This window comes from Agrilus planipennis, unplaced genomic scaffold, assembly GCF_000699045.2.
Source record: "Agrilus planipennis isolate EAB-ADULT unplaced genomic scaffold, Apla_2.0 scaffold6, whole genome shotgun sequence".
NCBI lineage: Eukaryota > Metazoa > Arthropoda > Insecta > Coleoptera > Buprestidae > Agrilus > Agrilus planipennis.
Window position 1 is genome coordinate 852,453 of NW_020439302.1, and position 11,906 is coordinate 864,358.

The window sequence follows — 11,906 nt, forward strand, 5'->3', positions numbered from 1 at the left end:
CGTGCTGTCAAACCTACACTAGCAAGGAGATCGGGCTGAAACTATAGCTACAAGCTATCCAAGGATGGTACTATAGAATGTCACCTCAAGGTAGGCCTAGTGGCGTCATCTCTTGGTTAGGCCGGAAACTTATCAATCCACCCTCGTAATACCATTAAACCAATTCCTTAACCCCTATCCCAGTATGTTTGTGTGTTTGAAGAAGTTTCAATTCAGTAGCGCGTTGCATAACTACACGTTGTATTTTTTAAATAAAAAGCAATTTATATCTATCTCATTTTGGTAAACAATTATTGAAATAAGGAAAGATACCAAAATAAGTCTGTGCATAGGTACTACTTATTATTCCCTACGGAGACTTGGTTAATTTTAATCGTTTGCTTCCCCTTTTGTATTTTCGATTGAAGCCAACTGGCAACAGTTTCCAAGTGGTTCATTAGCCCTAAAGCATCAATTTGCATAAAAATCGTGCAATTATTGATCTAACTCTCTTCCGCAATACGAACATTTTTACGCAAAACGAAGTCCACAACTTTTAACAGCTGCATGCTCCCGAATGCTATCAAATAACACCAACCTTTCAAAAACTTATCAATTTAATGTTAAACTGAAATTCCAAAGTTACATATTACTTGAACTGTTCGCTACTTTATTTGTAGCATCTTCAGCAACTACAAAATAAAAGTGAAAGACGTATACACTTGACTAAGTTTAAATTCGAAATAAAAATTAAATTTCTAATTAATAAATTAATAGTAGGTACAAAAATTGTAGAATAAAGCATATTTTAAAATACACCTACTCGAATCCTAGACAAAGACAACAATTTATTGGTTAAAATGAACTTAATGTTGGTAACGAAATCCTGTAAACAAATTTATCTAAACTAATTCAATAGACTTCAAGGTCACATACATCTGACCTAGAAATAAAGATCTGAACTTTCAAGAAGTTTAATCTGCTAACATTACCATGAAGTTGACACTACAGAGACTACACACGGTTGGACGCTTGACGACATCATAAGCTTTACTGTTAGAATTAATTCTTAGTTTCTTTGTTTTATAAGAGTGCAAGTTAAGCTAATAAATGTATAGTTTATTTTCTGTTAAAAGAGGAATGAATTTCACCGTTTATTTTAAAGATTACTAGATTACTAGAAATACGTGCCAAAGATGATCGAAACTAATTTTTCAATCCCTCAGGAACAATATTTTTTTCTGGATTAAAGGACCTTATGTCCTTTTCTGTATCCCTGACAATATGTGTACAAAATTTCATGACGATCGATATTAGTTAAGATTAAACCACACTATCTTGCTTAACCTGAACAATTTTATCGAATTATCAAACAATATGAAGTTTTGAATATGGTTGAACGAAGTTTATCGTCATAATTTAATTAATTTTATTTCGAATGGCACTGATGATAATAAACACTTATTGTTTCAAGTCCAAAATTTTTGTAATGTTTCTCTATTAGTTTGTTAATTAAGAATATAGTTTAAATTGTAAATTTAAAATATGTTGAAAAGATAAAATTATTATATTTCTTTTAAATTCATGTAGTCGCTGGAAGTCGTAATTAAACTTAGCGAAATGTTCAACGAAAAATCGATCATTATTATTGATTATCTATTAAATTTTGTCCATATCCCTATGATTTCACTGAGAAATTACCACGTGAAGGACACGAGCTGAAATAGGCTCATGCCTAAAGAAAATTATAAAAAAAAATAGACACAATTTAAAAGTTCGATGATGTTGACCGCTAGTAACAAAAGTTTAGGAAAACTTTTTCGAGAGAGTTAGTTATAGTTTACGAAAAAGCTTCTGATAATTGATAAGTAATAAAGACCAGCCGAGTCTGTAAAAAACAACCCTTACGGAGGACAGAGAAGAGGATGAGGGTGGCAGAGCGAGACGGCGGACGGCGGGCGTCGGGCGAGGGAAAATAATCGAAAAACGTCAAGACGTCTCTGCGACTTCCATTAAATTTAAAACGTTAATCGAAGCACGCCCTGAATAAAAATTCCCCTCGCGAATGGACGAGCGGATGGCCCGCGCGCGCGGGGGTTCGCGAGGGACCGGGGCCGGGGGCGCGGATTGAGGGGGCGAACGGAGCGAGAACCAAAAAGGTGGCGTCGGCGAGAGGTAGCCGCGGGGTTAAGGAAGGACGGCAAAAAAGTAATGAGATCCTTGTTTTTATCGATCATCCCCTTCTTCGTCTCCCACTTGTTCTTCTTCTTCTTCTTCTTCTGCAAATCAAGGGAGAATATTAAAAAGCCTTTTCTTATTTCGCTCGGCGCTCTCCCTTCGTCTCGCTGACCCCCGCGCTTCCTTCATTCATTGCCACACAGGGTGTCAAATATTAAATAGCCAACCGAGAACGTTTTTGATTTTTTTTTGTTCCGACTAAAAGGAAAGGTTGTAATTCCGAGAGAAGAAATTTTGAAACTATCGACGTTTTGAAATCACTTTTTTACATTTAATACAGGATAATTTTGAACATTCATGTGAAATTAATTTTCAACCCTCTAGAGAATATCTCAAATTAATGAAAAAAAAAAAAAAATTGTTGGTGCTGTCACGCGCTCGCCGAGAATTGCACCCGGGTCTCTGGTTTTACTCATTAATTTGAGGTATCTAATCTGGTAGGGAGGGTAAAAAATTAATTTCACATATATGAAGGTCTAGTCAGAGACATACTAGAGGCAGAAACGGGAGTTAGAAGGGGTAGAGGTAGACCTAGATTAGATTACTGTTCGCAAATAGTTAAGGATGTGGGTTGTTATAGTTTTAGGGAAATGCGAAGATTAGCTCAGGACAGGAATGAGTGGAGGTGCGTATCCAACCAGTCTCAGGTGACGACCTTATGATGATAATGATGATGATGATGATATGTATGTTTAAAAATAAATAATTGAAAATTAATTTCACATGTATGTACGTTTAAAAATAAATTATTATTGCGTTTTTTCCAATAAAAGATGATTAAAATTTTTTTTATAGAAGCATTTGATGTAAACTGAATTGCATACAGAGGTCGAAGACATAACGTATTATTTTTAAGGTTTGGTTCTAGCTTTGGAGAAGCCTAATGCATGTGTAGAAGCTGCTTCAGAAGTCCGAAATCTAGATGTATTTCAATCTCCACCCTTTTCTTATTAGGTCAGTCAAATTAGATGAGATTTGATGCTAAAAATTTCACAAATGATAAAGGGAAAGGTGCAGGAGTTAAACCGTCGAGTGCGTCAAAAACTGATAAGCAGATAAATTTTTGTTTCTTGGCCATAGAATGAAATCGGTACATTTTAGATAAAAACTTCAATGCAATACTAGTTGTAGATAGGTAATGAAAATACATACAAAATAAGCTACGTAAAATTAAAATAGGTTTTCTTTATAATGACTTTAAAACTCGACCTTTCATAATTGCAGGCTATGTCTAATAAATCAAATAAAAAATCATAAAATTTTATTACTGTTCTATTTTAGTAATAAAAAAATGTGCTAAGTTTTCAAATCTAAAAGTAGTATAATTGTTTTCGAGTAACTGAATTTATTTATAAGCAATTGCAAAATTTTACAAAGTATCCTGACTCCTGCAAAATCGTCACTCTTGATGCCGTTTTAAACCTCACTTATGTTTATTTGCCTTTTTTAATTGTTTGAAACACCTACACTTTACATTTACATTTAACATTTTTTTCCAAAATGCATCGATTTCATTCTATAAACAAAAAATAATAAACAATCTCTCCTTTTCCTAGATATTGATGCACCAGATGGTTTTAGGTTTTCTACTTCTTTCGCTACCATTAGTGTTGCCCAAATTCAGTCTTGGTCTTGCAGTCTTGGTCTTGTTCTTGCGTTTTTGCAAGACCAAGACCAAGAACAAGACCGCGTATTTTTAGCAAGACCAAGACCAAGACTGACCGTGCAAGACTTGAGCAAGAACAAGACATAGCCTGCAAGACTCTTGCGTCTTGCAGCTAGGACTTAGCGCTATTTCACTGAGTAGTTAGGTGTAACAGTTCGGTGTATAGGTAGGTACGCTTAGGAATTCTATGAGACGCAAAAAACTGTATCAAAGAATATGAAAAACTGGACCTATGCGCATTACGACTAATACCATAAACATAGCGAATAAAAAAATTATTAAAATCAAACTGAGTGCATGCATAGTTATGTTTTAACCATCGGCACTTTGATAATGCGGCATCAAAGGTTTTGTACTTACTTCTCAAAGAAATTTGCCGCTTTTCGGAAGTACATGGTTATGATACACGCGCCGGCGGCTTCTTTTGAAATCTAAAACAATCGTTGCCGCCACGCCGAAATCATAACATTTGACACTATTTGATTGCCGCCATAGGGTGTAGGTATACTCATGCAAAATAATTTCGAATTTTTTTACACGCTTTATATTATTGTTTGATTTGCGGCGGCATCCTTATCATAGAGCCGGCACGTGGCGAGGCGGCGCGGTAGAAAGCAAGGATCATAAATGTTTATTAAGAAACAGTTACTTCCATGGAAAACGACATATAGGTCAGTTGATTTTTCGAATTTCTTATCAAATCTTCAGTTATTTATTAATCTGCTTGATCTTTACTATGGCTATATTCATTCAAGCTCACAATGTTCCAATTCTAATACGTTTTTCTAGGATTTAAAGTAAACTTTAATAAATAGTAATAGACTAATAGGTAATTGCAAGACTTGCAAGACTCTTGCTGCAAGACCAAGACCAAGACCAAGACTGGGAGCGCAAGACCAAGACCAAGACCAAGACCAGGTGTATTGGCGCAAGACCAAGACCAAGACTGGCTAAGTCTCGTCTTGTTCTTGCGTTTGGGCAACACTAGCTACCATATCCACTTAAAAAATTACATACTGCAATTGTAAAATTTTCAAAACGGATTAACTATTTGTGTACAGTAATCTAATTCAATAGATCTATTTCTAATCCTTTTTACTCCTAATCTTGCTTCAAAAAGTTTTGTTTATTTATCTTTTATTATTTTTAAAAAAATGTTTAATATCAGTTGAGTGAAATCTATAAAAGATTTTCCTAAACTCAATAACTTAATTTAGGCCGTATTTTGTAAGAGGAAATCTTCCTGAAGCACTCTGTATAGAGCATGCGAATTTGATGGCAATTTAAAAAAAACTTTAGATTAAACTTCGTTTTAATTTAAAACGGCGAACCAGAAGGAACTAAGGTCGTCTAATAAAAGGTGGCATCGTCGACGGACGGCGTCGGGACGCTCTTTTGCGCATTTCTTTCGTGCTCGACCTCATCTCTTCCACCTACCCCCTCGACTACCACGGCCGATCCACAATACGGTTCCTTTGAAAACGGTACCTACCTTTTTATATTTTTAGTTTAACTTTGAAGGGCTTCTAATATTAGAGGAAAAGTTGTAGGAGACCCAAAACTTATGAAAAGACGAAAATAGAATTTTTTCTCTCTCTCTTTTTGTGTCTTATAATTTTAAGGAAGAGGAAAACTGAACAATTAACGTATGAACGAATAGATAATCAATAAAAAAATCGGTTGTCTGTAAAGTCGGTTTACTGACGATAGTTGAACGTGACAACGTCATAAGAAAATACTGATGGAATGGTTTCATTTTTTCAAAAGAAAATTTTAATTTTATTTGTTTGATAGATATTCTGTATGGATATAGAGAAGGAGGTAAATGAAAATGTATTACTTTAGAGCAGCTGTCCACGCGGACGCATCGCTCTCAAGTAGGAGAGAGACAGATATCGAACGCTGCGGAACGCGGAGGCCGATTGTGCCTCTTTGTCGCTCGTTCCGCGCTCGCGCTTGTACTTCAAGCCTTAAATGGAACGCCTCAGAGTGAGGTAACGCCGCATGAGTCATGTTTTTTCGTGCGTGCAGCCGGCTCCATCGAATTATAAGACGTTGTGACGTCAAAAATGTAAAATAATATATAATTGAAAAACTCACCGGCAAATTTCTTCTCATTTCTGGCGCCTGGATCGACGACATCTTCACGCATAACGAGTGGAAAATTTTTCTATACTTCTACCAATTCTGAAACAATAATAAAATCTTTTCAATAACATTCGGTCTGCCTCGTCCTGTTATCGCCTGACCAGAACCCCGATGTTACGTACACAATATGAGGATTTATATGCAAATAGAAATATTAATATATTTATTGAAATGAGAAACACGCTTACAGGAATTTCTACTTAAAATTACAATTGCTATCAGGTATCATAAGGTTCGTTTTTATATATATATTTTTATTGCGTTAACTAGCAGATGGATTTTGAACATTATCCGGTATTTCTTGTCAACGTAGCTATAACGGCTTTTGATAATCCGGACGAGTATTAAAAGGTAAAATAAGCAACTAAATGAAAACTTATTAAATTAAATAATTTATAGATACATTAAAAATTCTCAGACAGTTTTTATATTAAAGCACTGGTTTTAAAGCTTTTTCCGAATATGTTTTAACCCCCCACCCCTAAAATCAGTACAATATCATAATTAAAAATTTTACAATTATAGACCATCAGCAATTACCCTACAGATTTTGATTGCGTTGACTTAGAAATTTTACTTTTTCACAGATGCAAGGGATTGCAAACCTGACTATTCGACATTAATTTCAACTTGATATCTTCACGCATTCCTGATAAAAACGGTCTTGACAAACAGACAGATGGACAACAAAAGGATCTTATATGGGTTCCTTTGTTCCTTTTGAGCTACGCAACCCTAAAAGACAATACCAATACGTCTGATAGCTTGGCTCACGGGTGCGTGACCAAGAAAGCCAAAAGAGTATGGAGTGGACGCCCAAAAGAGGCTGTTACGGACGAAAACATTAAAAAAATCCACAAAATGATTTTGAATGACCGTAAATTGAAATTGAATTAAATAGCAGACACTCTGCAGATATCAACGGAACGTATACATCACATCATTCACGAATATTTGGGTATGAGAAAGCTCTGTGCAAAGTGGGTGCCGCGCGAGCTCACTTTTGACCAAAAACAACGACGAGTTGATGATTCAGAGCAGTGTTTGAAGATGATCACGCGTAATAAACCCGAGTTTTTGCGTCGATATGTGACAATGGATGAAACATGGCTCCATCATTTCACTCCGAAGTCCAATCGACAGTCATCGGAGTGGACTGCACACGATGAACCCGCTCCAAAGCGTGCAAAAACGCAACAGTCGGCTGGCAAGGTTATGGCGTCTGTATTTTGGGATGCGCGTGGAATAATTTTCATTGACTACCTTGAAAAAGGAAGGACCATCAACAGCGACTATTACATAGCGTTATTGGACCGTTTGAAGGACGAAATCGCCGAGAAACGACCGCATTTGCAGAAAAAGAAAGTCCTGCTTCACCAAGACAATGCACCGTCTCACAAGTCAGTGAAAACGATGGCAAAAATTCATGAATTGGGCTTCGAATTGCTTCCGCATCCACCGTATTCTCCAGATCTGGCCCCCAGCGACTACTTCCTGTTCTCAGATCTCAAAAGAATGCTCGTTGGGAAAAAATTTTCGTCGAATGAAGAGGTGATCGCCGAAACTGAGGCCTATTTTGAAGCAAAGGACAAATCGTACTACAAAAATGGTATCGAAAAGTTGGAGGATCGCTATAATCAGTGTATCACCCTTGAAGGGAATTATGTTGAATAAAAAAAACGAATTTTGCAAAAAAAATGTGTTTTACTATTTTAGGCCGGGGACTTTTCAATTGACCTGTTATGTGTCAACCGTTCCGATTAAACTAAATTTTCGATATTCATCCATTATTTAATTAATCCAGTGTTTTCCAAAAATGAATATAATCGATTTATGATGGATTAAATTTCGATTAATCTTAGGTATTAATTGGAAATAATCTGGGCAATTCTTTTCGCCGATCTTTTCGTGCAACTCCTTGCGCCTTCTCGTCTGCGGCCTCATCAGAAAACGCAATTTATCTTTTAACTTTTCAAATTAAAGACGCTATCAGTCTCCACATTTAAGAGATAAAGTGCAGCCTCTTTTTAGACGCCAGCGCCCGTCCGTGCGCGACCGGGCCAACAAAGAACGAAAAACCGACTAGCGCCGCGTCCCAGAGAAGGACGGGAACGGCCGGGACACACAGGCACACCGTCGTCGCCGACATCGTCGTGTGCATTCACGAAGAAACAATTTTGAAAAACGACTTTCTTTGTGCTTCCGCCATTAGCGACTAATTGCAACGTTTTAAAATCGCAGCTCTTCAACTAGAGAAAAGATAGGGAAAGAGAAAGAGGGCGAAAGAAGGCCATCATTGCCGGCTTCGCGTCATCATCGTTCTTGATGATAGCGTTCGCCAATCTTTTGAACACCGACTCTCAATGAGCTTGCTATTTATTACATGTGCCTACACAGCCTAAGCCTTATCGTTATTATTATTAGATATTATTGTTATCGGACATTTTCGCCCCGTTTTAAAGTATACGAGAGACGATACGACGTAGTAATAATTCAAAAGGGGAACAAAACGAGGAAGAAGAAATGTGCAAAGTAAGCGAAATGTATAGGTATTAAGATTTAAAGTTTATTGGAATTCGTACGACTCCCTTCATTAATAGAAGAGGTGGAAAATGAGAACGAGAACTAGCGGGGTAAAAGTTATTTGTGGCTGTGACGCTTTTCGTATTCGATTAATAATTTCTATGCCGAAAATGCAATGTGCAGTAGATTCGTCTTTTAGGCTTTGCGTAACAAAATAGTGAAAATAATCTTTTGCAAATCGTCTACGAATTTTGATATTTTATCTTATCTTAACATTGATTTTTGATTGACCTTATAATCTCTCACCATTAAAGACAGGGCAATTTTAGGGCGAGATATACAGAGACAAAAGATTAGTATGTTTAGATTTGCAGATCATGTAGTAATATATTAACATCTTAGAGGAAGAGTGGATACAAAGATAGGAGACGAAAAATTAGAAGAAGTCACTGATTTTCGGCGGTAAGGAAGTCAATAAGAAATAGGCGAGATAGGTTAGTACAACACACACAAGGACTAGCTAGAGACATATTATAAGCAGAAACATAAGTTAAAAGAAGTAGAAGTAGATTTAGATTAGGTTACTCTGTTCACAAACAGATAAAGATATGGGATGATCTAGAAGATTAACTAAGGACAGGAAAGAATGGAGGTAGGTACGTGTCCAGACTGATGATCCTATAATAGTGATGATGTTATAATAAAGCAGATATACAATTTTAATAAAGCGAAACAGAAATATTGAAAATAATATTTTGGTTTGCGAAGAATTTCCCTGACTATCCAAATGGAATTCTTTTGTTTACGTAGAGGTTCCCTGATAAGTGAAGTCTGTATTTTTATCTCAGGCATGTTATCCCTTTTTGTAGATACATAAGAGGTATCAATACAAATAAAGAAAGGAAATTGTTCAGGAAAGGTGAGACTACAGCTTAATGCTCATAGTTTCCGTCAATTTCAACCGTGTATCATCCTATACTTTTGCGAATTTCAGGTGATAAAAGTATCATGATTCATACACTCATCAGTTCATAATCAAAACCGAAATAATTTCAAGCACAAACCTGCTTAATATCCGAAAGGGTACTTCCGGTATATAGCTTTTGAGTTCCCCTACCTATATTTAGATATATAATTGAATAATAATCAAAAGTAAAACAATTAAAACTACTCAATTTTTGAAAATAGTGAAGTATTCTTGGCTTCATTCCAGTTGCTTCAGGTACTATAAGTCTTAGTTTCAGAGAGTCCGGGAGGTGTGACGGGAGAGTTTTTGCCCTCTAAACCAGAAAACCCTCTCCCTGCTCACATATCTTAATAACTTTGTAAGCGTCTATTTAAGAGTTATACTTAGTTTGTATAAAGAGCAACAGGCTGTTATAGAGCGGGGGATGCAACGTAGAGAAGTAAATATTAGGAAGGGAGTCAGACAGGGATGCACACTGTCACCGCTACTTTTTAATCTATACATCGAAGACGCGATCAACATTATTAAAGACAGTACAACTGTAGGGATAGATGTGCAAGGGCAAAAGATTAGTGGGTAGAAATAGTGTCCGACCGAAAGTTCGGTTTCGGTTTCGGTTTCGGTCGAATTTCGGCAAAAAAACGAGTTTCGGTTTCGGCCGAAACTGAGACCGTTGCCGAAATTCGGTTTCGGTTTCGGTTTCGGTCGGACACTAGTTAGAAATGAAGAGGTATTGGAAAGAATAGGAGAACAGAGGACTCTATGGAAGTCAATATGAAGGTCTAGTCAGCGACATATTGGAGGCAGAAACAGGAGTTAGGAGGGGTAGAGGTAGACCTAGATTAGATTACTGTTCGCAAATAGTTAAGGATGTGGGCTGTTATAGTTTTAGGGAAATGCGAAGTTTAGCTCAGGATAGGAAAGAGTGGAGGTACGTGTCCAACCAGTCTTAGGACTGACGACCGTCTGACTGATGAAGCGTCTATTTAGGTTAACAATTGCTAACGTATTTTGTCTATTGTCCCTTGATTTGTTTGTTTTCATTATCAGTTTTTCTTTTATTCTTAATTGCCCCTGTATGTATGTCAACAGAATTCTTCCCATACCTAATACGACCGCGCATGTATTATATTATATTTATTTCCTAGTAAAAGGCAAGAGTAGATGCGGCAGTGCATCACGTCAAGGACGGTCTGTTATCTCTCGGTTAATTTACAGTTTTCCACGAAACTTTTCCGGTTAATTTCTGACTCTGCTTTTATTTATTTCGTTTCAGGACGGCAGACAGACGAAAGTAACGCGAAAGAAGACGAAGAAAATGAGCAGCCACCTCTACTACTCTAGAACAATTGTACCGACCATATCGCCTACCACCATCCGATAAAACGGAAGAAGTAACCGAAAAATAAATGGCTTGAACGGCGAGCGCCGGCAAATAGCGTTGCCTTATCTTATCTTTATTTCTCCCTCAGTGACGGTTTCTTTCGCTGCGTCCAGACGGAGTTCATTTATTTCTTTAGTTCTTCTTCGTGCTGCGAAGCGAGCTCGTCCATCCGTCTGTCCGACCGTTTGTTGCTACTTACCCCCTCTTTCCCGACTGAACCAAATTTACATTTAGACGCCTTTGGATTTAAGTCCGCAAAAGAGAGCTCGTGGAACAAGACATAACAGCGGCCTAACTTTTGTTACCGATAATGAGTTTTAAATTGTACGAAATCGGTTTTAAGACGGATTTATTATAAAAAAAAAAATTGCTTTTGTGGCGAAAAAAACTTTTATTGTTTTTTTTATTGTTTTTTTGTACATATATTTTTCCTAATTTTATTTCTGCAATGTAGAGTACGACTTCTTATCTTTTGCATGCCTTTGTTTCCTTTCTGTTTCTATTCTATTGTCCCTAATCACCTTTACCTAGAAATCTAACTGCAACCGTTTCTGCATGCACCTTGTACTAATAGCTGGCTTTTCCCTTAATTACCTTACCTAAAATTCTATACTGTTCAACTTCGTCAATTCTTCGTATTTCTGTTAGCTCGTGTCTTCAACCCCTATTGCCAGTCTTTGTCTATCTTGAGTATTCTATCTCTTTTTACTAACATTTTCCAACTATAAATACTCCTAACATCCCTATCAGAAATTAATTCATCTGTGTCTCTACATTCAACCGTCTCGTTAGTAAGTCTCTTTTCCTGTTATAAATTGTTATTATTGTCTTTGCTATTGTTATTGTTATTGCTATTGTTATTATTATTGTTGTTGTTATTTCTTTGTGTGTTTTGGGCTGTTGTGTTTTATTTTTACCATCTGTTTGTTTTGTTGTTTAATTTGTTGTTGGCATAAAATTTTGGTTAATTGTTTAAATAGTGTTTTTCTTTAATTATTTTT

At 36.5% G+C, this 11,906-nt stretch overlaps 1 long non-coding RNA gene across 1 annotated transcript in view; it reads right to left on the reverse strand.

Moving 5' to 3' along the window:
* LOC108744804 overlaps window positions 1–11,906 on the reverse strand; it is a 72,182-nt gene that overhangs the window by 19,132 nt on the left and 41,144 nt on the right. The window contains exon 3 of the long non-coding RNA XR_001939014.1: window positions 5,984–6,070. This is a non-coding gene — a long non-coding RNA (uncharacterized LOC108744804). The remainder of the gene's footprint in view (window positions 1–5,983; window positions 6,071–11,906) is intronic.